A 23,106-nucleotide genomic window follows, 5' to 3' on the forward strand; every position below is an offset into this window, starting at 1 on the left:
TAAGGAAACAAAGCAGATGAATAGATGAAACAAAATAAAAATGAGCCAGTGGACACAGGCAATAGAACTGAGTTTGCCTAAAGTAAAAGTGTAGAGAGGTGGTGAGCAAGGGTAGAAAGGATCTAATGGATGGTGGTGGGGAAAAAAAATCAGAATCATGGTAGCAGCCCAGAGGAAATCCTTTTTCTTTCCAAAAGATTATGAGCAAAGTTCAAAAAAATGTCACTTCCCCTTTGTGGGGTAAGTAGGGGGTAAGCACGAGGCTTTTCCGGCCTCCCACTGCGCATGTGCACTCAGCCAAACAGCGTATGGCGTGGCGTGCGTGGCGTGGCGTGGCGTGCGTGGCGTGGCGAGGCGTCGCAGCGCGGAGGCCGGAGGAGTGGAGCGGAGTGGCCGAGCGTGACGGAGTATGGCGGCGACGAACAGCGGAGAGCCTGAAGACGCCAACTGGGCTGCTAGAACCGGTAATGAACCTACCCAGTGTGGGTTGGTTGCGCGACAGATACATACTACAAGTTGGAAGAACCTTGAAAATATTATGTTAAGTGAAAGCCAGGCATAATAGACCACAACTTACATAATTCTGTTTCTGTGACAGTAGAGAATGGAGGACTCTATAGCGATCGAAAGTAGATTAGTGATTTCAGTGACTGGGAGAGGGGAGCATAGGAGTTATTGCTAATGGGTATGGGGTTTTTCTTATTGGGATGATGAAGATATTCTCGGGGTAAGTAAGTAGTGGTGGTTGCACAACTTTGTGACTATACTAAAAATCCCCGAATAGTGCATTTTAAAAGATAAATTTTAAAATTCTAGCATATTTCAGGAAAAAAGTGAGTCTCTTGGTATGTGGATTATACCTCCGTTTTTTAAATTCAAAGAAAATCATGTCTAAATTCTTATAGCAGCAATCCATGCAATTAGGCAATCAATAAAATGGAATGTCTACCATAGATTACCCTGGCATTTGTGCATACAATGGTCCCTGCTTGCAATTTTAGAAGGTGGGAGTAGACAGAAGATATATTTTGAAATAATAAATAACTACAGGAAATGTACAAATATAATAGATGGAAGAGTAGTTTTCTACAACGAACTGCTATATTTGGGGCTATATTTTAGATTACAGAATTTATCTGGTGGCAGCCTAGAACAAACTGGAAAGGAAACCAAGTGGCACATGTTGAGTGCTCACTATGACCTAGGTACATGCAGATGTAATTCACTAAACTCTCAGGAAAATCTGATTCCATGTCTTGAGGACAAGTCAACTTCCAAACACAGCCACATAATTTAGGGATTAATGAACACAATTTACATAAAGGGAAATTTGTTTTTTTTTTTTTTTTTTCAATTCTGCTTCATTCAGTGTATTAGGATATTTTGGGTTTTTTTTATAATAAATTTTATTTTTATATTCCCCATACAATTGCAACCCCCCCATTCTGACCCCAATCCCTCCCCTCCCGCCCCCCACCCCCCAAAAAGTGTCTCTGGTTCATAGTTTTTTGTTGATTTTGATTTTCACTTTCTTATAGTTACTCATTTTCCTGGTCCCTTATTTAAGTTTTCTAGATTCCTGCTATGAGTGAGACCATCCGGTATTTTTCTTTTTCTTTTTGGCTTATTTCACTGAGCATGATCCCTTCCAGTGCCATCCATGTTGCTGCAAATTGCATGTGTTTATCTTTTTTGAATGCTGAGTAATATTCCATGGTATATATGTACCACATCTTCTTGATCCAGTCATCTATTTTGGGCATTTGGGTTGTTTCCAAAGCTTAGCTATTGGAAACAGTGCTGCTATAAACATAGGGGTGCAGGTGCTCTTTGGAATTGATGTTTCTGTGTCCTTTGGGTAAATACCTAGGAGTGGAATTGCTGGATCATATGGAAGCTCTATGTTTAGTAGGTCAAGAAATCTCCACACAGCTCTCCATAGTGGTTGGACCAAATAAAGGGAAATTTGAATTTACCGGTAACACAAGAAGCACTGCCTAAGTTGGAAATAACATGTTGCTTAAGCCAGCAGCTCATCTATGGTCAACACTGATTAGTAGGCAGAGTGACAAGGACTTCAAGAGATATAGGTAAAGGGCCTCCCCGGTGGCGCAGCCGGTTGAGCACAGCGCTGTGAAGCTGTCCACAGCCTCTGCAGCGTCTGTTTGATTCCCAGCCAGCCAGGGAGATTCCCACATGGTGCAGGCAGACCTCTCCTGCCTCGCCCACTGCTCCCCTCAGCAGTGTATTTTGGTCTTTCTGCCTGTTCTGTTCCCCACTCTGTCTCTGGTGAATCTTCTCACCCTCCCACAGCTCTGGCCTGTACCCCAGTGCTTGGATAAATAAATAAATCTTTAAAAAAAAAAAAAAAGGAGATACAGGTAAAGATAGTTGTTTTCTCAAAGGCTAACCCATAATACAAGATACTGAAAAATCTCTTAATAATTCATTAATAACCTATCAAGTTTGGGTTTAACTAAAAGCACCTTGACACTATCCATTGTATTAGCATTTGAGATTTTAAAAAATCATTAAAAAATGCTTATTTTTATTTGCCCTAAATAATGTCTTTCCAGTCTCGAGAGGTATTCCCAGCCCTAGTAAGCAGCACTTTGAAGATTCATTTGTGATTTTTCATGATTTTATTATCCTATAACAGTTCCTTTCCAGATTGAAATTTCTCTCTCTCTCTCTCTCTCTGTATGTGTGTGTTTATATATATATATATATATATATATATATAAACTTTTAGATTTCAGCAGTACTTTGATTATGAAATTTAGGGGCACGGAACCTGAATTTAAAATCTGAGTTTTCCACGTAACTAGCTGTGAAATCTTCATTTCTCTAGCTTGTGTTTCTTTATCTATAAAATGGATGTGAGTAGGCAATGAAATATGTATAAAGATGGTCAACAAGTTTTGATTCCTTTTCCCTTCCCCTTGCTCTATGTCCTGGGTTAGGGCTTCAGACCTGGTGCCCAGGTGAGATCAGAGGACTCTGAATTGCATGGCAAGTCATTGGGACTGTGCCCTTCAGGGAGAATAATTCTCATCAAAATCTCAAAGATGCTATACCTGCCAAAACATAAGGTCCACAGCTCTTGATTATATTAGTAATGCCTTTCTGGATCTTCATCTCTCTCATTGAGAGAACTTAGCCTGGTAATAGAAGGGCAGAGGCTCAGCTAGGATTCTCAAGAGAGAACCCCCTAATTCACAATTTGAATATAGAACACAGTGTATGATCACATGGTACAGCCTATCATTTCATGAAGAATTCCTTCAAGCCCTCCCTGCTCCATTCCTATTTAGGGAGGTGCATTGGCTAAGGTGACTGTATGAATTGGTTTACCAGGGAGAGTCCTTTTTAGCCCTTTGCCCAATGAAATTATTAATTGTATTCCCTTTGCATTCCCAGAAAGGCCGCATTTGAATGAGAAATGATATGATCCCCCTAGATTTTCTGGCCAAAGCTCACTACCCTTCATACCCTTACTTTTTATTTTATTTTTTTTTAAGATTTATTTATGCATACAAGAACTGGGTTACAGGCTAGAGGTGCGGGGTATGAGAGGATTCACAAGAGACAGAGTGGGGAACTGAACAGGCAGATTGAAATACTCTGCTGAGAGGAGCAATGAGCAAGTCAGGAGAGGTCTGCTGAGCCATGTGGGTAGCTCCCTGGCCAGGAATTGAACTCATGCTGCAGTAGCTGCGGATGGCTTCATAGGTTGCGTCTTAACCCCTTGCGCCACCAGGGAGGCTCCATACCCTTACTTTTTAAAATGAAAGCTTTCTAATTTTCTTGATTTACACCTATATTCCAGAAGACTCAGTAATATATCACAAAATAATTATTCTTCTTCAAGGTCACAGTAGCAATGAAATGGAAGCAACTTTAAAAATTGTAAAACTCATAGTAGACACATGATGGAGCTAGTCAGATGAGACTTTATGCATATATTGGTGTAATTGATGAACTGCATTGTATCCTGAACTGGGTGAAAAAGAGCAAAGGAAAAAATCAACATGGATACAAAGCACAATTTCCTATATGAATCTATCAGCAAAAAGAAATCACTGCTTATCCACACTAGAAAACAATCAGCAAAACACTAGTTTCCATGTCAGTTCCATAAAAGAATAATTAGAATGAATTCATAGTAAGATTTAAAAGTTTTTTGTTAATGACAAAATTAGGCTAGAAGCCTTTAACAAAGGTTTGATGAAAGAGAGATGTTTCATATCAATGTGAAAGATCTTATGTTATCACTATTTTTTTTTTTTTTTACCATGACAGTCATCATTTATTTGGGTCACTAGATATCAGCTACTGTTCTAAGTGCTTAAGTTTCATTATTATTTAATCATCTAAACAACCCTATTCGCTCCGCAGACCCACCAGCAAGGACAGGGCCACGCAATAAAGCCTTTCCACCCCGTAAAAAAAAAAATAAAAATAAAAAATAAACAACCCTATTAACTTCATTTGCAGTTAAGAAACTAAGTTGAGAGAGTTTGGAATAATTTGCCAAGCTACAGTGCATCCAAACTATATTTACCTGCAAAACACAAACTCTTCCTTTCAAATAGTGACTCTGTAGTAGGAATGTCCATTAGAAGAAATTTTTCCTAATGCAAGCCTGGTATAAATAGGAACACACTTATTAAAATCCTGGGAGCCTCGCCAAACCAGGGCTTTTGGAAAAATTCCTGCTTTTTTATGGGATATAAGACAGAGAGTTTAACTCAACTTTAGTTTTCTTTGTTCTCCTCCTAATATGTTAATATTGATTTGTAAAGAATATAATGCAGAGAATTTCAACAGTTGGGTAATAGAATCTGATACTATTTGTGATTTGTATAAATTTTTTGCTGTCAGCTAACACTTATTTTGTGGAAATAAAGAAACTATTTTGCCCAACTAAAGGAACAGAAATTATTTAAACCTAAGTTTAAATTGACAGCTTATTAGGTTTATATACATTTATTACTATATTTTCTCTGATGTAAGCCAATATTTTCTATTCTTTCTTCCAGTTTCAATATGATTTTTTAAATTCAGAAGGTAAATTCTGACTCATCTGGAGATTTAAAAATGATTAAATGTATAACAGTAGTTAGGGTGACACATGGTTAGTGAAGGAATCGGTGCTCCACAGAAGTGGGCTTTGCAAGTCATGGAATCTCCTGCATCAATTCTATGTCCACACTCTGATTATCTTTCTTTCTTTTTTTTTTTTAAAGATTTATTTATTCTTGCATGTAACAGCTGGGGTGTATGCCAGAGGTGCGGGGTGGTGAGAGGATTCATCAGAGACAGAGTGGGGAGCAGTGGGTGAGACAGGAGAGGTCTCCTGTTCCACATGGGTATCTCCCTGGCCAGGGATGGAACTCGGCTGCAGAAGTGCTGAGACTTAACCCCTTGTGTCACCAGGGAGACCCCTCTGCTTATCTTTCTTTCTCTTTTCCTTTTTCCACTTCCCTCTCCCCAGTCTCCAGTGCCCTCTGGTTATCTTTCTTATTGTCAGTTTATGCTCGCTTATTAGACTTTGTGTATTCTTGTAATTCATCTCTAACCTTTGCTGGAACAAGCAAGACATGTATAAATACATACAAACATTTAAAGAACCAAAACTTAGCAAAAAACTGTGTGAAACTTGCCTTTTGTTAAACACCAAAACTTTTTTTTAATGTGAAGGGAAATTTTTCTGAAGTAAAACTACATGCTTCATTGCCTTTTGCAAACACATTGAATGTCCAGCAGCCTATGTCTGAAGACCCAAGGTCATCACTATAAATACTGACTCTCTCACAGGGTTGCGAGGAGCTGAAATCCTGGGGGACAGCTACGTGGCCTGCGGTTTGCCTGTCTGCTCCAGGCCCTGGACTGCTGTTTTGTGCAGATCTCTGTTTTCTGGGTTTGTTTTTTAAATTTATATCTGACATTCTCAAAGACATTTTTCTCCTGCTATCTGCTGTTTCAATTTCATCTCTTTTAGTAACAGGAGCAAAAAAAAGAAGCCCACAGGCTGCTTCAGGAGAAAAACATTTCAAAGGTGTATATGCCAGGAGCCCAGAAAAACAACACAAGGGAAGTTAGGACTGTGCACACTCTGTTCTTTTCTACTTCTCTGCATGGATGGATGTTCTTGGTCTCTTCAAGCTTCTCCTGCTTACTCATGTTGCTGCTCCTCCCACAATTTCTGCTTGCAAAGCGTCTTTAGCTGGTCGTGATCCTGACTCAGGCCCCCCAACCACCTTTCAGCATTGTGGCCCACAGCTCACTGGAAACTTGCCTCTTGATTCAAGTCCAGAGAGAGAGAAGGAGGAAGAGAAAGAGAATCTGACTCACCCAGTTCAACCTTTTTCATACTATACCACCCAGTTCATAGGTCACCGGCAAGTCTATGGGAGGTTCTAGTTGGACCAGGTGTCTGTACAGTCACATTCCAAGTAGATGTCATCAGAGAGGTTGTGTCCTACAGCTACAGCCCCACTAAGGAGAGATGGTGATTGGGGACAGAGTCCCTGAGGAGGGGCATGGCAGGCTCTCCAAATTTGGGACACGTAGTAGTTTGTCAACGGCATCTGTCTGCCACCTTAGTTTAAATGCAATTGTGTTGGTGAGGCCATGAGGGCCATTCCATTCACTTCTTCAACAGGAAAAAACACATCGGCTTTGCCATCATTATTTCAATTTTATGATGCCATACCTACAAATATATTTACATATTTAAGATGTGACATATGTCTTGCCTTTATTGCCATGCACTTATAAATGTGTGTTTACAGATATGCCTATAAATATTTATATATACACATAGGTGTGTATGAGTATATCAGATGACATGTTTTTCAAGATATTGTTACAAGCACTCAGCAGGATTTGCATTTTTTAATAGGCCCCTTTATGCCTGCTCCCCCTATGTATGCATACATACCACCCATGATCACCAGGGCAGTCTCCTCTGGTGCATTTCTTGGTATTGATGCTCTGCATCAGAGTTTCCAAACCACTCCTGTTTACACTCACCCCCCACAGCAACCCTTGCTGAGCACTGTTGTAGCCCAGAGAAGTGTCAGACAAGTGCCTTGTCCCCATAGAGTCCCATCTTTCTGTGTACATCAAAAGCCTGTACAATAACATAAAAGGATTCCTGTTTCTTGAAAATACAACCAATCAGTTACATGAAATCCAAAAAGAGATTTGTGGTTTTTAAGGAGAGGCTTCACTTTTCAGGGGGCTAAAATACAGTATAGAATTTCTAATTGTGCCTTGTTTCTTACATAGAGTCTTACACTATAATTCTAGAATTTAGTAAATATTATTTAAATTTCGGTTTCTCCATCCCACCTGAGCAGAGTTGACCATGTAAAATCTAAAGGATGGTTTTCCAATGTGGGTCAGGTTCGTTCCCACCCTTGTGAATTGTGAATCATTTTCCTTACCTGTAAAAATACAGATAATAATAGTACCTCCGTTATTTATACCTCACAAGTATTTTGAGACTTGAATGAAATAATGACATAGAGTGATTAGAATAGTGTTTGATGAATAGAGTTCTCGGTATGAGTTCTCATTGGTGGGGTTAAAGATTCATCATCACTGCTGCATGCCTACTAATTTCCTTCTTTGTCTGGATAATCTTAAGTTTTTGAGAGGTGCATTTCCATTTAATAGTGCTCACATTTGTATTTTTTCTATATTGCACTAACTTTGTAAAGTAATAAGGCGAAATGCAGTAGTGGGAAAATAGTTGAAGAAGTGCTGCTTGGTTGACAAAGATGGTAGCACAGATGGAAGCAAGTGAACTGTGAGCTCAGCTGGCAGGCTGCACCACCGTAAGACAGATCAAAATGTTCCTTTGTTACCTGGCATAAGCCTGATGCCATATAGGAAAGATGGTTTAGATGTATTCATGTATAAGATCCTTATTGGTACAAAAATGAATGTACGAAGGTCAAGAGCACCTGCAGATGACCTTCCCTTTTACTATATTAAATTCCTGGAAATCCCAAAACAAAGACAAACCTGATAAAGTTGATGGTAGTTTCCCATAAGAGGATATTTCCATAAGGTCTTGGTAGCAAATGAATTATATATTTGGCCAAGACTGTGATTCTAAAAACAACTATGACAGTTGTAAGCTTTTATAATTTAAGGTAGTACAGTTCTCCAAATGGCATAAAATGGATATAAATGTGCACTTTTGTTATATAAGGGACTTCAATGGATTGAAAAAAATATTACAGTATGTAGAGATGTCTTGCAAATATCATAAATCCAGTAGTATCCCATTTGCACTATTACTTAAACATGAAGAGTTCCCCCCCAACCCCACAGTATTTGTTTATCAAGAAAAACTATTCCTTAGCCCAAATATTCATGTTTGCTAGTTCAGGAACACAAGTCAGTGACAAACTTCCATGGAAGTCAAGCCAAAGAAGTCCTTTATGTTTCAAGATGACTTTGCACTCTGAAAGATACCAGCCTTTCTCATCGCTCAAAATCTTTCATGAAATCATAATTTCTGTAGAAATCTGTGCATGCCTTCTTTCTTGGTTCACCCACAGCAAACTGATGAAAAGCTGCAACCCCCAGGTATACAATGAATGCTCTAACAATATGAAATCGCAGATGGTTGGTCAGAAGGCTTGGCATCTGAGGTTTTGACAAAGCCCTGGAAATCATGGTAGTTCTTCTCCGCAGGGACGTCTTTCCACACTGAAGGAAAAATGGAGAGGTAAGTGGTTTTTGTAATTTTTTTTAATAGAGGTACTGTCAGTTTACATCACTGTTTATATTTTAGAAGTACAGGATCTCCCCTTTCGGGTGTTGTTACCATGGGACCCCCACCCCTAAAGCATCCATAGTCCATCCCCACAGCCTGCCGTGCTCCTTCCCAACATTGTTGTCATCCCTCCTCCTGTGGTTGCTTCAGTTCTATAGTCAGCTTTCAAGGGTTAGTTTTTTAGTTTGGCTTTATTTGACCCTTTAAACATTAAGAGTTTTTTCTTAGTTCCTTTTCAGCTTAAAAAAACTGGGAATAGGTGGCAGGTGGGACAAAGTTTAGGAATAATTTAATTAGTACCTTATTAATTACATTTATTAAACATTTTATGTATTTAATTAATACATTTATTTAATACTTTATTGAATATTTTTGCTTGATAATTTTCCTATGAAACTAAGTTATTTAAAACCATTGCCCTAGGAACCTGGCAGAAAAAACAACTAACAGAATAAAAAATGGTTAAGTGAATAAATAAAAACCAAAGGAAAAATGATTAGACTTCCATTTTTTTTCTAGCATATTATCACTGGTTTTAATTTACAAAAGAAAGGCCTATTTCCTGTAATAAATAATATATATTAATTTAAAGTTGGTAAAATAAGAAGTAAATGTCTACCTGCCCACACTCTTTTCTGCAAAGTTTTAAATGTTAGAAAATGGTGATTCCATTGGTTAAAAAATATAAAAATGGGAAAACAAGAGGAGGTTTCAGTTTCAGGGAATTTAGGTGGTGCTAGCAGATGGTTCAGGCATCTCTGGGGGAGACAGGTGAACCTCAGGACTGATACCAGACGTGATACTATCTGTGGCCTTTGTAGTCTTCATCCAGTTCTCTAGTTGCTTTTGATGTGTGACCACTTCTTCCTAACCTGCTCTCCCTTGTTATCACTATGTTAGCAAGGCAATGGGAGAATAGCTTCCCTCTCGTTTTGAAGGTGGAGACGTAAATAGGTAGAAATCTAAGGGAAAGCAATGTGGCACTACTAATACCATTGTAGGATTGTATAATATTTGACCCTGCCAATCTGCTCTTGGGAATTTATTCAAAGATGCACACCTATGGGCTTCCCTGGTGGTGCAAGGGATTAAGTCTTAGCACTATGACACCATTCACAGCCACTGCAGCATGAGTTTGATCCCCAGCCAGGGATCACAGCACACCTCTTTTGTTTTGCCTGCTGCTCCCCTCAGCAGTTTATTTCAGTGGATCTGCCTGTTCTGCTCCCCACTCTGTCTCTGGTGAGTCCTCTCAATCCCCCCCACACCTCTGGCCTGCACCCCAGATCTTGTGTGCATAAACAAGTAACTTAAAAAAAACACAAAGAGGGCCTCCCTGGTGGTGCAGGCGGTTGAGCACAGCACTGTGAAGCTGTCCTCAGCTTCTGCAGCTTGGGTTCAATCTGGCCAGCTGGGGAGATAACCACATGGCATAGCAGACCTCTCCTGTCTCGCCCACTGCTCCCCTCAACAGTCAGTCTGCCTGTTCTGTTCCCCGCTCTATATCTGGTGAATCCGCTCACCCTCTTGCACATGTGGCCTGTACCCCAGTTCTTGTATGCATGAATAAATAAATCTTAAAAAAAAAAAAAACAAACACACACATACACACACAGAGATATACACCTAAATTGGAATTGAGTAAGTTTAAAAAGCATCATTGATATAGCAAAAGATTGGAAACAACCCAAATGTCCATCATGAGTAGAACTGGTTAAGTATTGGGAGCACTATAAAATAGAATTTTTCAATTTTAAAGAGTTTTTAAAACAGAATCAAGGATTTCTCTCTGAATTGATATGGAAAGATTTGCAAAATGTATTGATTGATTAAAATGAAGAGCAAAGTACAGAACAATATGTATAACTAACAGCCTATATAACCAACAATAGAACATATATTGAAATTGTCTGTATATGTAACTACCTCTCGTGTAAGAAAACAGGGAAACAATCAATGGGTTTTTACACTTGCCTGAAGAAACTTTGGAAAAGACACAAGAAACAGAAGTGTTTGTGAGATGTGGGAGCAGTGGTGGGAGCAAGACTATACTGATTATGTTTCAGATTGCCTAATTTTTGAACCATTGTAAACATATTACTCAGAAACACTTAAAATATTGTTATCCAGCAGACTACATTGCTACAAGTGGCAGAATAATACAGAAACTCAATAGGGATCAAGCAAGTAAGGATTTTGAAAGCAAAAGAGGTCTTTTTGGAAAGATGACTTTTGAGCTGGCTGGTCTTTAGACTGATTTAGAATTAGCATATCATCTTCTAGGTTCTAGTTTTTGCTTAAGCAAAAGCTTATTGGGTTGACTGGAAATATTTCTTTTCCAAACTCACTGAGAAAATAATGAGCTGAGAGTCGACTTTTGTCTCTTTGGAACTGTGACAAAATGAATCAGATCTACTCAGTGTAAAATACAATTTACGATGTTCCTTATAATACTGTTGATACTGCATTCTCAGATCTCATCCATTGTTCATCTTTGAGAAAAATTCCCAAGTAAATGTGAAACTACTTATAAGTGCCACAAAAATCAATTTCTAATCCATTTTATGACAGGAGTTATCAGAAGATTCAAATGATTAAACCTGATTTTTTGACCTTTTTTAACCTTAGAAACAGGTCTATTGGGACAAAGGGACTCAGGTCTAATAGTTTTCCAAGGGCTAACGTCACAATAGCATATCTCTGAGCTACATTTCTCATATTTAAGCCTCTTGTATCTTGTTTTCCTTTCCACCGAACATGGACCATGAGCACAGCAGCTGAATTAGAGTAGGTGATTCCTGATGACAGGATAAAGGAAAGTCAACTTTATTTTTACCAAATCTCACGGAGTTGCTCAATAATCCTAAAATGACTCATTTTAGTACTTTATCCTGTTGCCTGTTGCCTTGAAAACAGTGCTTTAAGAGCCAATTATTAAAATCTCTTTTTCTCTTTTTCTCTCTCCTCATCCCCCTCTTCCTCTCTGAAAGATACACACACACACACACACACACACACACACACACACACACACCATCTATATAACGAACAAAGAAGCCTTGAAAGAAACACAACCAATGTTTACACTGATGGAATTCAAATGGTAGAGACAGACTATGGACCATTTTTCTTGTCCTTTAACACTTTCTGTATTTCCCAATTTTTTTCAATGAGCATGAACTAGTTTTAGTATAAAAACACAAAAGAAAAACAACCAAAGCACATATTTAAACTAGAGTTTGGTGGATCAAGGCCAGGCATGCCGCCCATCTTTCTCCTAGTTCATCTTCCAGGAAGCCCGGATCGAGCCTGCCGCAGTGCCCTTGTTTCATTTTTAGACACTTGGTCATCTCCTTTGAAGTCCTCACATGCTCAGCTCTGGGGAAAGGGAAACTACTGCCCAATATTTCACTCACTTAGTTAACCCAAATGCTCCTGGAACCAATGGTAGCTTCTGCTTTTACTTCAAGGTTGCCTTCAGGCCAGACTCAGCACCTGTCCCATCCCTCACTCATTGTTTCTCCAACACAAAACTAATGCAACTCCATGATACTCAAGTCATGTAGTGTTAACTGACCTTTATTTTGGGAAAGTTAATTAAGTTCCTTAAAACCCAGTAAAATTTCCCTAAGATGCTGTATACATTTCTGCCCTTTCCTTTGAATCCAGCTCTTTATTTTATTGAGGTAATATTGGTTTGCATCACTGTATGATTCAGAGATACAGGTGCAAGCCCTTCAGATGTGTGTTACCACCACACCCACCAAGGCACCCATAACCCTCTACCATAGGTCATCAGGCCCCCTCCATCTTCATGCTCTACATCTAAATCCATCTCTTAGCAGCTGTTTTTTCTCCTTTTTATGTTCAAATTACCAGCATAGTTCTCTTGGGTCTGACACTGCTCCCTTCTTCCTCAGCTGGCACAAAATACCCAGAAAAAGAAAGTCAGCTTGTCAGCCAAATTTGAACCACCTCATCTTTAGCAGGCATATCTCCAAGGCCCACAGTCAATTGAATTAAGTTTAATGGTTCCTGGAAGCTAGATTTAAAATCGTATGTTTTATTTAAGGTCCTAAGCAGCACAGACGTGAAAACCAGTATAGGGTTTGCATAAAACAAGTGACCATAAGAATGAATCCTTAACTCTATGCCCTATAAGCTCTAACCAATCTTGGGAGCCAAAATAAGGCAGTTTGGAGAGCGGGACGGGGCAAAGCTGGTGAGTAGTGTGGGTTCAAGCTGGACCACCGACCCACATGGGCTACAAAGTTTTCTCTCCTCATAAACAGCAGAGCAGAGCGTGGGACACAAGGCAAGAGCACAAATGGAGGCCCACAAACCATATGTCCAAATAGTTTAAAATTATAAGTCAAACTAACAGATCATTGAATAAAATATATTCTTTTCTCCTACCTTGGCAAAAAATACCTTCCGGACAATTAGGAAGTTCAGGTTTGAATTTAAAATTCTTGGATTCCTAGCAGTTTCTTGCCAAAACATGGCCCTTGGGCCCTAATCCTGCTTTCCTTTCCCTTCCCACTCTGGACTCCAGCCCTTCCTGCATCAGCAGGGCTGCCTTGCACATGCATGTGGTCCTGTCCATGTAAACAAGTCCTCTCCCTGCCACCCAACGCCCACTCTTCCTTAACTCCTTAAACGTGGGTGCGCAGACCAGCCTGGGGGTCAGCCTTAGAAGGACTGCACTGGGAAAGACTTGTTCTCGTTCTGGATGCAAGCTTGGGGATGTCTGGGCACAGAATTCCCATGTCATTGCCAAATATCTGGATGTCAGACAATCCTGTCCTAACTCACAATCTTTGTAGGTTCTCCCCTAGATGATTTGGTAAAATATAAGGTTGACATCACCGTTGATTAGCAGTCGTACTGCTCAGAGGCAGGGAGATGGATTTACTGACTTCTAAAGGTTATTTATGCTGCCTCAATCTCCTCTGCTATGTTCAGTAGTACTGGAGTATTGGGTTTTAGAGGAGCACAATAGGCCATGGTTGACCTCACCCACCCCTAAGTCCCCTTTGTTAGCATCTGTCATAAAGCAAAGTGGCCCTCTAGTCCCTGCAGCTTTCTACACCATCAGGGAGGAGACCAAGGGGAAGGACCTTTAAAGGCACAACATAGCAGTGGGAAGTTTGTTTCCCTCATTTGATGAAGACAAACAAGCAAAAAACAAACCTTTCGTGATACCTAGACTGGATGGCAGAGAGGGAGTGTGAGAAAGTAGGTAGCGAGTGACCAGGGACAGGGATGGACACCATGCAAAGTCTGCCCTGCGGTTCAGGTGGAGTCCCTCCTTCTGGGAGGCAGCACATGAGTTGTATCCCCTTCAAGCCTTCTGACCCTCTAGATGATGTAAGCCAGCCATGGGGTAAGTAGCTCTGCAGGGCACAGGTTCAGAACTTTAGATTGAGGAGGAATGTGGATGCTGGCAAGGGAAGACCCTCTGGAGCTGGATGTTCTGTGCTGTCTGCTATCCCCTGCCTGAGGCTGGGATGCAGAGGATGGACTCTGAAACCGAGGAAATGATCAAGTCTCTCCTCCCCAGTTTCAGCTACCAGGCTCTGAGCTTTTCTCCCAGGAAAACTAGCTCTGTGTGATCTCAGTAAGGACCAGACATGACAATTCCAGAGAGGGGTCAACCCCCACACAGAAGGCCTTACATCAAAGCCTACCATGCAGGAGGAAATGTAAGGCAGTGGTGAGGTGTCGCGGAGAGTCCATAACACCTGACCTTGCTCTGAAGTCTCCTCCTCTCATCCCCATCAAAAACACACCTAGTAGTAAGTCTACTATCCAGGTTTTGAACTGAATGTCTGCTTGCTCTCACACCTGCATTTCCATTTCAAAAGGAAAGTCACTGGGAAATACTATTGGAGTTTAGAAAGAGAAAAGATGTAACTCCTGAATAGGGTGGGTTGAACCCCAAAGGCCAGGTTTGCACTGGATTCAAGCAGTATCTTCCTGAGGAAATTGCCTCTTACTCCATCCCTTGCAAGGTTGAGTACCTGCAGTTTCCATTAATCAGAGAGGGAACCATCTAGGGTTAGGGAAGGATGGAGTGAGGGGTGGGGACTAATGCAATACTCTGTTAGTAACAACAGGAAATAATACAGAAGGGAAGCCTTAAGGAAGAAATCCTTAAGATTTGTATGGAAGTCTAATCCTGGGTCTATTTTGCTTCTACACATTCCCAACCTGACTCACGGGGAAAGATCCTGTGATAGGCCTCTACCCAGAGAAATTAAATGCAAGTTCTGTAGCATCTTACCTTTTGAGAAGTCTCCACCTCAGATTCCATGACATCATAGAAAGTCATAAAACATAAATCAACCCCTCAGGTACACTGAGTGTTACACAAAGATAAATTGACATCTGCATAGGATTGCCAGGTAAAATACAGAACACCTTCATTTTTATTTTTTAAATCTGGCAACCCTACATCCATGTGTCTTCCACTTTTTATGATTTCTCCAATAATGAAAGATTCTTAATGTGGGGGACTTAAAATTCAAGGGCAGGTCTTAGAGAGACGTCAGATGGGACTTCACAGAGAATAAAAGGAGAAAGTCCCTGAAAACAAGAGTGCCTTGTCTCTTCCAGCGAAGTGAGACTTTCTCATCAGACAGACTTTGGTGTCTTCCTTCTAGTTATAAACACCTCTGTCAGAATACCTGTTTTGACTACCAGGCAAGAAAGGAATGTGCTTAAAAGCAATAGGAAATAACGTGCTCAGTGGGCATCCACTATTTGCCAAGCATTGTGTAAGATACTTGATGTACGTTTTCTCCTTCTATCCTTCATCTGCACTTTATCTTTGAAGATAACTATTTTTTTTTCAATTTATTTTTATTTATGCATATAAGAGCTGGGGTACAGGCCAGAATACGGGGGGTGAGAACATTCACCAAAGACAGAGTAGGGAACAGAACAGGTGGGCTGACTGAAATACACTGCTGAGGGGAGCAGCAGTTGAGACAGGAGGTTTACTATGCCATGTGGGTAGCTCCCTGGTTGGAGCTTGAACTCGGGCTGTAGTGGCTACTGATAGTTTGATAGTGCTGAGACTTTAACCCCTGTGCCACCAGGGAGGCCCTGATGATAACTATTTTGTAAAGTCTGCAATGTCCAGATAAGGGATCTGAGGTTTAGAGATATTAAATAATGTGGCCCGGGGCATATACCTGGTAGGTGGAAGAGCCAGGATGATAGTGATGAATATGCTGATGATGGTGGTAATGATAAGGACAGCTAACATTTGTTTAGAACAAGCTCTGTGCCAGCCAGCATGAGAGCTCAGGACAGTCACTAACTCATTAACAAGGCACTCTTGTCGTTTATCATAACAGCCTTTGCTATGGGACACAATCACTAATTCTTTTTTAAAGAAGAGGAAATTCATTCACTCTTCACCTGCTGAATCCAAAACCAATGACCCTACTGCTGGCCTATATGGCTTGTATTTTTCTCTCCACCCACAGGGACTGCCCATGTCCACTCCTCCTGTTGCAGGTTACTGAACCTATTTGTAGACCCAGATGCATCTTAAAATGTTAACCTTGGAGTTGACTGATTGGTTCTTGGAAGATAATATATGGTAAAGCCTTAACATAAAGGTATCTGGCCAACCAGAGTCCTTACCTTAGATCTGGCAAACTTTGTGTTTTTAGGCCTTCAGTATGGATGTCTTATAAGTTTCCTATAAATTATTCCCAAGAACTGACCTATAGCCAGAAAAGCAGCCTCAACAAAAACTTTCTTAATTTACTTCCAGGAAGCACTTGGTTTTTGCTGACCACAATCACAGAGAAACTTCCAGCAGTCAAATGGGCAAATCTGGGCCTCCCTGCTGGCACAAGAGGTTAAGTCTCAGCACTATGAAACTGTTGGCAGCCACTGCAGCATGAGTTTGATCCCTGGTCAGGCAGCTACCCACATGGCACAGCAGACCTCTCCTGTCTCTCCCTCTGCTCCCCTTAGCAATGTATTTCAGTCCATCTGCCTTTTCTCTTCCCCACTTTGTCTCTGGTGAATCCTCTCACCCCTGCAACTCTGGCCTACACCCCAGCTCTTGTATGCATTAAAAAAAAAAAAAAATAGGCAAATCTGGCCTTATACCTCTAGGGCAAATCTGGTTCTGTCCAATGGTGCTGATGCCACAGATGCCTGCCCCTTCACCTCAGGTGCAAGTTCAGTACTGGAGAGACAACTGGAGAAACGAACACAAAACTTCCCCTTCCCACCTTCTCCTTACCAGCTTGTGCAGTATGATTTCCCCCAAAGGAAGGAAATATCCAAACCACCTCAAAAGCCCACTGTTGGCTTCTCGTAGAAAAACGTTGCTTTCTTTTTTGTCTCAGTCTTCAGAAGGTAGTTCTTCTTAGCCTGGAAGTGCCTTGTGGATTCACCATCCAGGCCTTCTCCTCACTGCTTCAAAAGCAGGCACTCTAGAAGCAATGGAAAGGAGGCCAGGCGTCATAGCTAAGTGGGGAGTTTCTGCACTCAGGCTGCCTAGGTTCAAACTCAGCTCTCACATGTGTTTGCATGAAAACTTTGGTCCTTAGCTCTTTCTCTTCTCAACTTTTTCATCTGTAAAATGGGGATGATAATAGCCTTCTAGGGCTGAAGATTAAGTGAGGTGATATATATATATAAAAAACACACAGCAGGTGGTCAATAAGCATTAGCCACTATCTTCCAGTGGGCTTTAACTCTAAGTTAACTCTTTTTTTGTTTTTTTGCTTGTATTGTCTCTCCAAAGTCTATCCTAGAGCCTGGCCCATAATAAGTACCCCCAAAAGATTTGATCATTGTTCACTGAGGGTGTGAGAAGAAACTTGAGTGCCTAGGGTCCTTGCCAGGATCTTCCTTTAAGTACAAGTCTTTCCAGTCTGGACAGACTGCCACTTTGAGAATAACAAGACTCCTGGATCCATTGGCAGGAAGAACATTGTTACCCTGAGTAATACGTGCACATGGAGGTTTCAGGTACCAAAAGGGAAAGAAGTCATTTAATCTCTGTTTTTGCAGTATCATTATTATGATGATTTTCATTTATCTTACATGAATTTTCTGATGACTACACATCTATAGATATTGCCAAGTTGGATCCTCTGACCCCTGTGGTAGAAGCTAAACTTGCAGAAACCCTCGTGAATATACTCTGGGGAGTGAGGCTACTTTGTAGAGTCTCTTGGCAGGAGCCCTCCACAAGGGATTATTTCTTGTTCCAAGTTGTGGCATGTGACTATGGTTTTGGAAAGGAAAGTCAGATAAAATATTACATGGTAAATTAACCAGTCATTTAAATTATTAAGCATTTTTCCTCCAATGAGCCTTATTGCAAATTCTGCTGGCTTAAAACTATGGAAGCCCGCAAATCCAACCCTCGGCCTTGTGAAATTACCAGATTTATCCAGACATCTGGACATTATTCTTTTGATATGTGATTATTTTTATTTCAGCTTCTAGGATATTTTCTATCTCTTGGTCATTAACATTGCTTATTGTATTTTAAAGCTTTATCAATTCTAGATGAGCCTATTAAAGTGAAATCCCTTCATGTAAGAGTATAAAACACAGTATTTGACCTCTGAGAGGCTCTGGAGGAAAGAAAAGTGAACTAACTAGCATAGATTCATTGCTAGATTCTGTTAAAAAGTGTATCACCAAAACTCATAATGCTGCTAAAAATGAGCTGATATACTCACTCCTATGATCCTACTGAAATCCATCCTGACAATCTGTTTCTGAAGCTCGTGATGGAGACATAAATGCTGGCTATTGGGATTTTCCAGATTGCTTTCAATATTCTAAATGCCAAACCGTCAGAGTTTTAAAAATTACTTTTGATTTGCCAAATACCACAACATCAGAACATGTAGACTAGGAGATACCAGTTAGAAGACATTTTTTTTTTTTTGGTCAATTTTTGGTCTGGACTTTTTTGCCTTGTTGTTTCCATGTGTTAATTGTTGGTGTTGCTTGACTGTTGAGTTTAGGACAGAGAAATTGCACTAGAAGGGAAATGGATACAAACTGAACCATGATATCACCTAAAGGACATAAATCCTGAGACTGAAAGCAGCATTTGAAGTGGTTCCACAGCATGGCTCTGGATAATTGGGCTGCTTTTGTAATACTCACAGTTATGACAGTGATTGGATAGACTAGGCGGAGGCAACTTTAGGGCCATCTGCATAAAGAGACTCAGACAAGTACACTCAGACAAGTAACTACAGTGGTAATATAAGGTGTAAACGTTTTCATGAGGAAAAAAAATACACGAGAGGGACCCTGGGTAAGTTAGATTAGGTTTGATTGCATGTGACAAAATTTTCAAAATAATAGTGCCCTACACAAGATGGAAGTTTGTTTCTCGCTCATACATACAAAGGCAGGAGGTAGGCAGCACAGAAGGCATGGATGATCCCATAAGTCATCAGAAAACGAGCCCTAGATCTTTCCACTTCAAGGTTCTACCATTGCTAGGGTGTGGGCTGTGTCTTCATAGTTCAACTTGGTGGCTAGAGAATCAGTTAAATTCAAATGGAGAATGAAAAGAAAAGCATGTCCCCACCCTATAAGATCACATCCCAGGGCCTCCCTGATGGCGCAAGGGGTTAAGATGCAACCTATGAGGACACCTGCAGCCACTGTGCCATGAGTTCGATCCCCAGCCAGGGAGCAACCCACATGGTGCAGCAGACCTCTCCTGACTCGCCTGCTGCTCCCCTCAGCAGTGTACTTTGGTCAGTCTGCCTGTTCTGAACCTCACTCTGTCTCTGGTTAATCCTCTCACCCCCCACCCCACCTCTGGCCTATACCCCAGCTCTTATATGCATAAATAAATTTTTAAAAAAAGATCACATCCCAGAAGTGCAAACATTTCCACTTTCGAATCATTAACCAGAACTTAGCCAAATGTCCATATCTAGCTGCTATAGATGTTGGAAAATATAGTCTATATCCCAAGCACTGTACACTCAGCTAAAATTAGGGGTTCTGGTACAATGAAAGAAAGGAGAAATTGGATATTGGATGCTTGCTATTAGCAGCATTGACCTCACAGACACTGACTTCAGCAGTTTACATCATGGAAATCCTCCTGGAGGAGGTGATATCTGAACACAGAATGAAATATGATTAAGAACTTATCGAGGGCCTCCTTGGTGGCGCAGCAGTTGAGCGCTGGGTTGCGAAGCTGCCCGCAGCCTCTGTAGCGTCGGTTCATTCCCCGGCTGCCGGGCAAGGGTCTCACATGGTGCGAAGACCTCTCCTGCTGCCCGCTGCTCCCCTCAGCAATGTATTTCATCAGTCTGCCTGTTCTGCTCCCCGCTCTGGCTCTGGTGAATTCTCTCACCCTCCCACGTTTCTGACTGTACCCAGTGCTTGTATATATAAATAAATAAATAAATAAATAAACAAATAAATCTTTAAAAAAAAAAAGACCTTATCGAGATGGAAGGGCTTGTAGGAAAGGGGGAAAGGACTAGTGTTTCAAAGAAAGAGGCTGCATGTGTGAAGCCATAAGGGAGAGGAAGCATGATATGTTGCAAGAAGTGAAAGATGCTCCTTTTGGCTGCATTAAAGCTTGGAGGCAGGAGAATTTACTCCCTAGACCAGGCTCTGGTGTCTTCAGTCTCCAGTGATGTTCTCAGGAGTCCGGCTCTCTCCATTGTCTCTTGCTTCATCTTATTCTACAAGTTTAAAGTGAGTGGCCACCCCTCCGGGGTAGGAAAGAGAAAAGTAGAGAGAAGGCTTTCTGCTTTTGTTGTTGTTGTTGTTGTTGTTGATAAGAAGGCTCCCTAATTCTTGTCTCGAAACAGAATTGATTTTCTTCTGCAAGCAGATTGAAAAACAAAGCATGTACAGTGTATTCATTGGAAAGGAGTGAAATATGAGGCTCCTGGATGAGGGGGGCAGGCAGAGAAAGAGCAACCCCTAGAGGCCCTTCTGCATGAGCGCTAACCTTCCATTGCTGTAGCAACTACTGTGCGTGGAGATCACTGACTGGAAGATTGGGGGTCCCTGGCAGATGCAAAGGCACCTCCAGGAAAACTTGTCCAAGACCAATTCATGACTTTACTCCCAATCAGTTCCTCCTCCAGTGTCCTTGTCTCTGTGAATTTGCCTCCACGCAACCCAACACTCCGGTGAGAAAGCCAAGAGTTGGCCATGCCTTCATCTCACTCTGTCGCAGCTACACTGGTTTCTTCTGTTGCTTGAACACACCCAGTCCATGGCCTTTGTGCATTCTCGTCTCTCTGCCATGAATGCTCTTTGTCTAGATCTTTGTATCTTTCAATCCTTGAAGGCCCTGCCAAATTGCCACTTCCTCAGAGAGGTCTTCCCTGATCAGCCAATCTAATACAGCCACCCTGCTGCCTGCATGCCCTACCCTGGTTAGCATTTATTTATAGATTCACTTGGCTCCTTTGCATTGCCTGCTTCCCACTAGAACATAAGGTCTGTGAGAGCAAGGACCGTGTCTAGGACAGCCCCAGGCATACATCTAGGAGGCACTTGCTGGATATCTGCTGAGTGAGTGGATGAGCAGGTGAGCCTGCTAAGAACAGAATGGGGATGGGGTATGTGAGAAAGTACAGGATGCAACCAGATGCCTCTTTCCTCCAAGACTGACTGCTACTTTATTCTGTTCATCCTGTTCCCTACAAAAATTCAGAATAAAGTATCCTTCACAAATGAAAAAACAGGCCCTCCCAAATGGTTTTGGGACAGCCCCCTTCTTCCCACATTGCCGCTTCTTACAGGCAAATTCCAGTTATCCCATTTTGCTGCCAATAGCCATACTCAATGGCTTTGAGTTGACATGTAAGCTGGTCTAGGCCCCATGTGCACATCTCAATCCCAGAGTATCTCCTCAAGGACAGTCACTGAGGGAGCCTGTCCCTTGCAACCTTCTGTTCTCGCCACGTGCCTGCCTTTTAACAGGCCTTTTGACCTTACAAGTTAGCTCGGGAGGAGGTGAAAGTCAATGTCGGAGTATAACAGTGTAATCCCCATAGAAAGGGCAGGTTCCAGGTTCCCCACCCCACCTTGGGAAAGGTGGAGCAGAGCAGCAAGGGGAAGCTGATAAGGACTTGGCAGAAGACTTGGAGGAGGCACATGGAGCGGAGAGCCATGTAAAGAAGCAGCAACACTGACTTCTCAGTGCCTGGTACTGCACCAGGGACTTGGGAACATGGAAGGAGACACTTGAAAGAGACATGCGGGAGAGAGGCCTGAGGGGAGGCTGACAAGGGCAGCCTTTATCTTGACTTTATTTTGATTTTGTTCTTTCCCTTCCAGACTTGTCTGGCTGCTTCTGCCCCTTTCCCACAGTTCCCTGCCAGAAAGTCCCTTAGCCTTGTGACAAGCTTTCAGGCCAACAGTGGCCCCACTTTGGGACAACCCTGTTAGGTTGGGAGCATTTACCCACTAGGGGATAGGTAACTTTGGGTGTTTTATTGGGAAACTATTCTTTTTCTTCTCTTCTAATTTAAACACTAATTCTGTTGAAGTTCTTTTCTGTTGGCAGTTTTATGCAATAAGAGTATGTTTGTCTTTATGTGGCAGATGGCAGAACCTATTTAGAGCATGCAAGTTTTGGGGGTCTTTGGGGTAGCCCTCATTCTGCCCACTAACATGAGGGCCCCTGTAAAGGGAGAGGAGCTGTTGGACACTGGGCTATTGGTGGGGCCTGAGAGGTTAGAAGCAATGCTACAGTATGTTCTTTCCAGATCAGTCCCATTAAAAAATCCAGAATGGGGTCCTCCCTGGTGGCGCAAGGGGTTAAGTCTCCCCACTATGAAGCTATCAACAGCCACTGCAGCACGAGTTCGATCCCCGGCCAGGGAGCTGACCCACATGGTGCAGCAGACCTCTCCTGTCTCTCCCACTGTTCCCCTCAGCAGTGTATTTCAGTCAGTCTGCCTGTTCTGTTCCCCACTCTGTCTCTGGAGAATCTCTCTCCACCCCCGCCCCTCCACCTCTGGCCTATACCCCAGTTCTTGTATGCATAAATAAATAAATCTTTTAAAAAAAAAATCCAGAATGAATTTCCCTCCCTAAGTGAAGAAATGATGAACACTCACACCTCCCTTACAGGACATCTCCACATTCCTACTTCTAGGAGAAAGTATGATCCTTTAAGAAGCAATGTCTTTGTGCCAGCTGCAGAGCGAAGTTCTTTGTGCAAAGTATCTCTTTTATTTGGCATTCTGCTTTAGAGAATTGTCATCTTCCACTTTACACACAGTGAGATTGAGGCTAAAGGATGTGAGGAATTTTCT

The 23,106-nt window shown here is 41.6% G+C and overlaps 1 protein-coding gene across 8 annotated transcripts in view; it reads left to right on the plus strand.

Moving 5' to 3' along the window:
• Positions 1-356: 356 nt before the first annotated feature.
• FAM81A (family with sequence similarity 81 member A) overlaps positions 357-23,106 on the plus strand; it is a 111,672-nt gene continuing 88,922 nt past the window's right edge. For 3 of the 8 annotated variants that reach the window (XM_054701912.1, XM_054701914.1, XM_054701929.1), the window contains exons 1-2: positions 357-464; positions 8,580-8,749. The gene's annotated coding sequence lies outside the window, so the exon portion shown is untranslated. Of the gene's footprint in view, positions 465-5,877; positions 5,924-8,579; positions 8,750-23,106 lie in introns of those variants that run through there. The other 5 variants (XM_054701954.1, XM_054701963.1, XM_054701936.1 and 2 more) reach the window with 4 other exon arrangements.

Source organism: Talpa occidentalis, unplaced genomic scaffold, assembly GCF_014898055.3.
Source record: "Talpa occidentalis isolate TD23 unplaced genomic scaffold, MPIMG_talOcc4v2.1 talOcc4.11, whole genome shotgun sequence".
Taxonomy (NCBI): domain Eukaryota; kingdom Metazoa; phylum Chordata; class Mammalia; order Eulipotyphla; family Talpidae; genus Talpa; species Talpa occidentalis.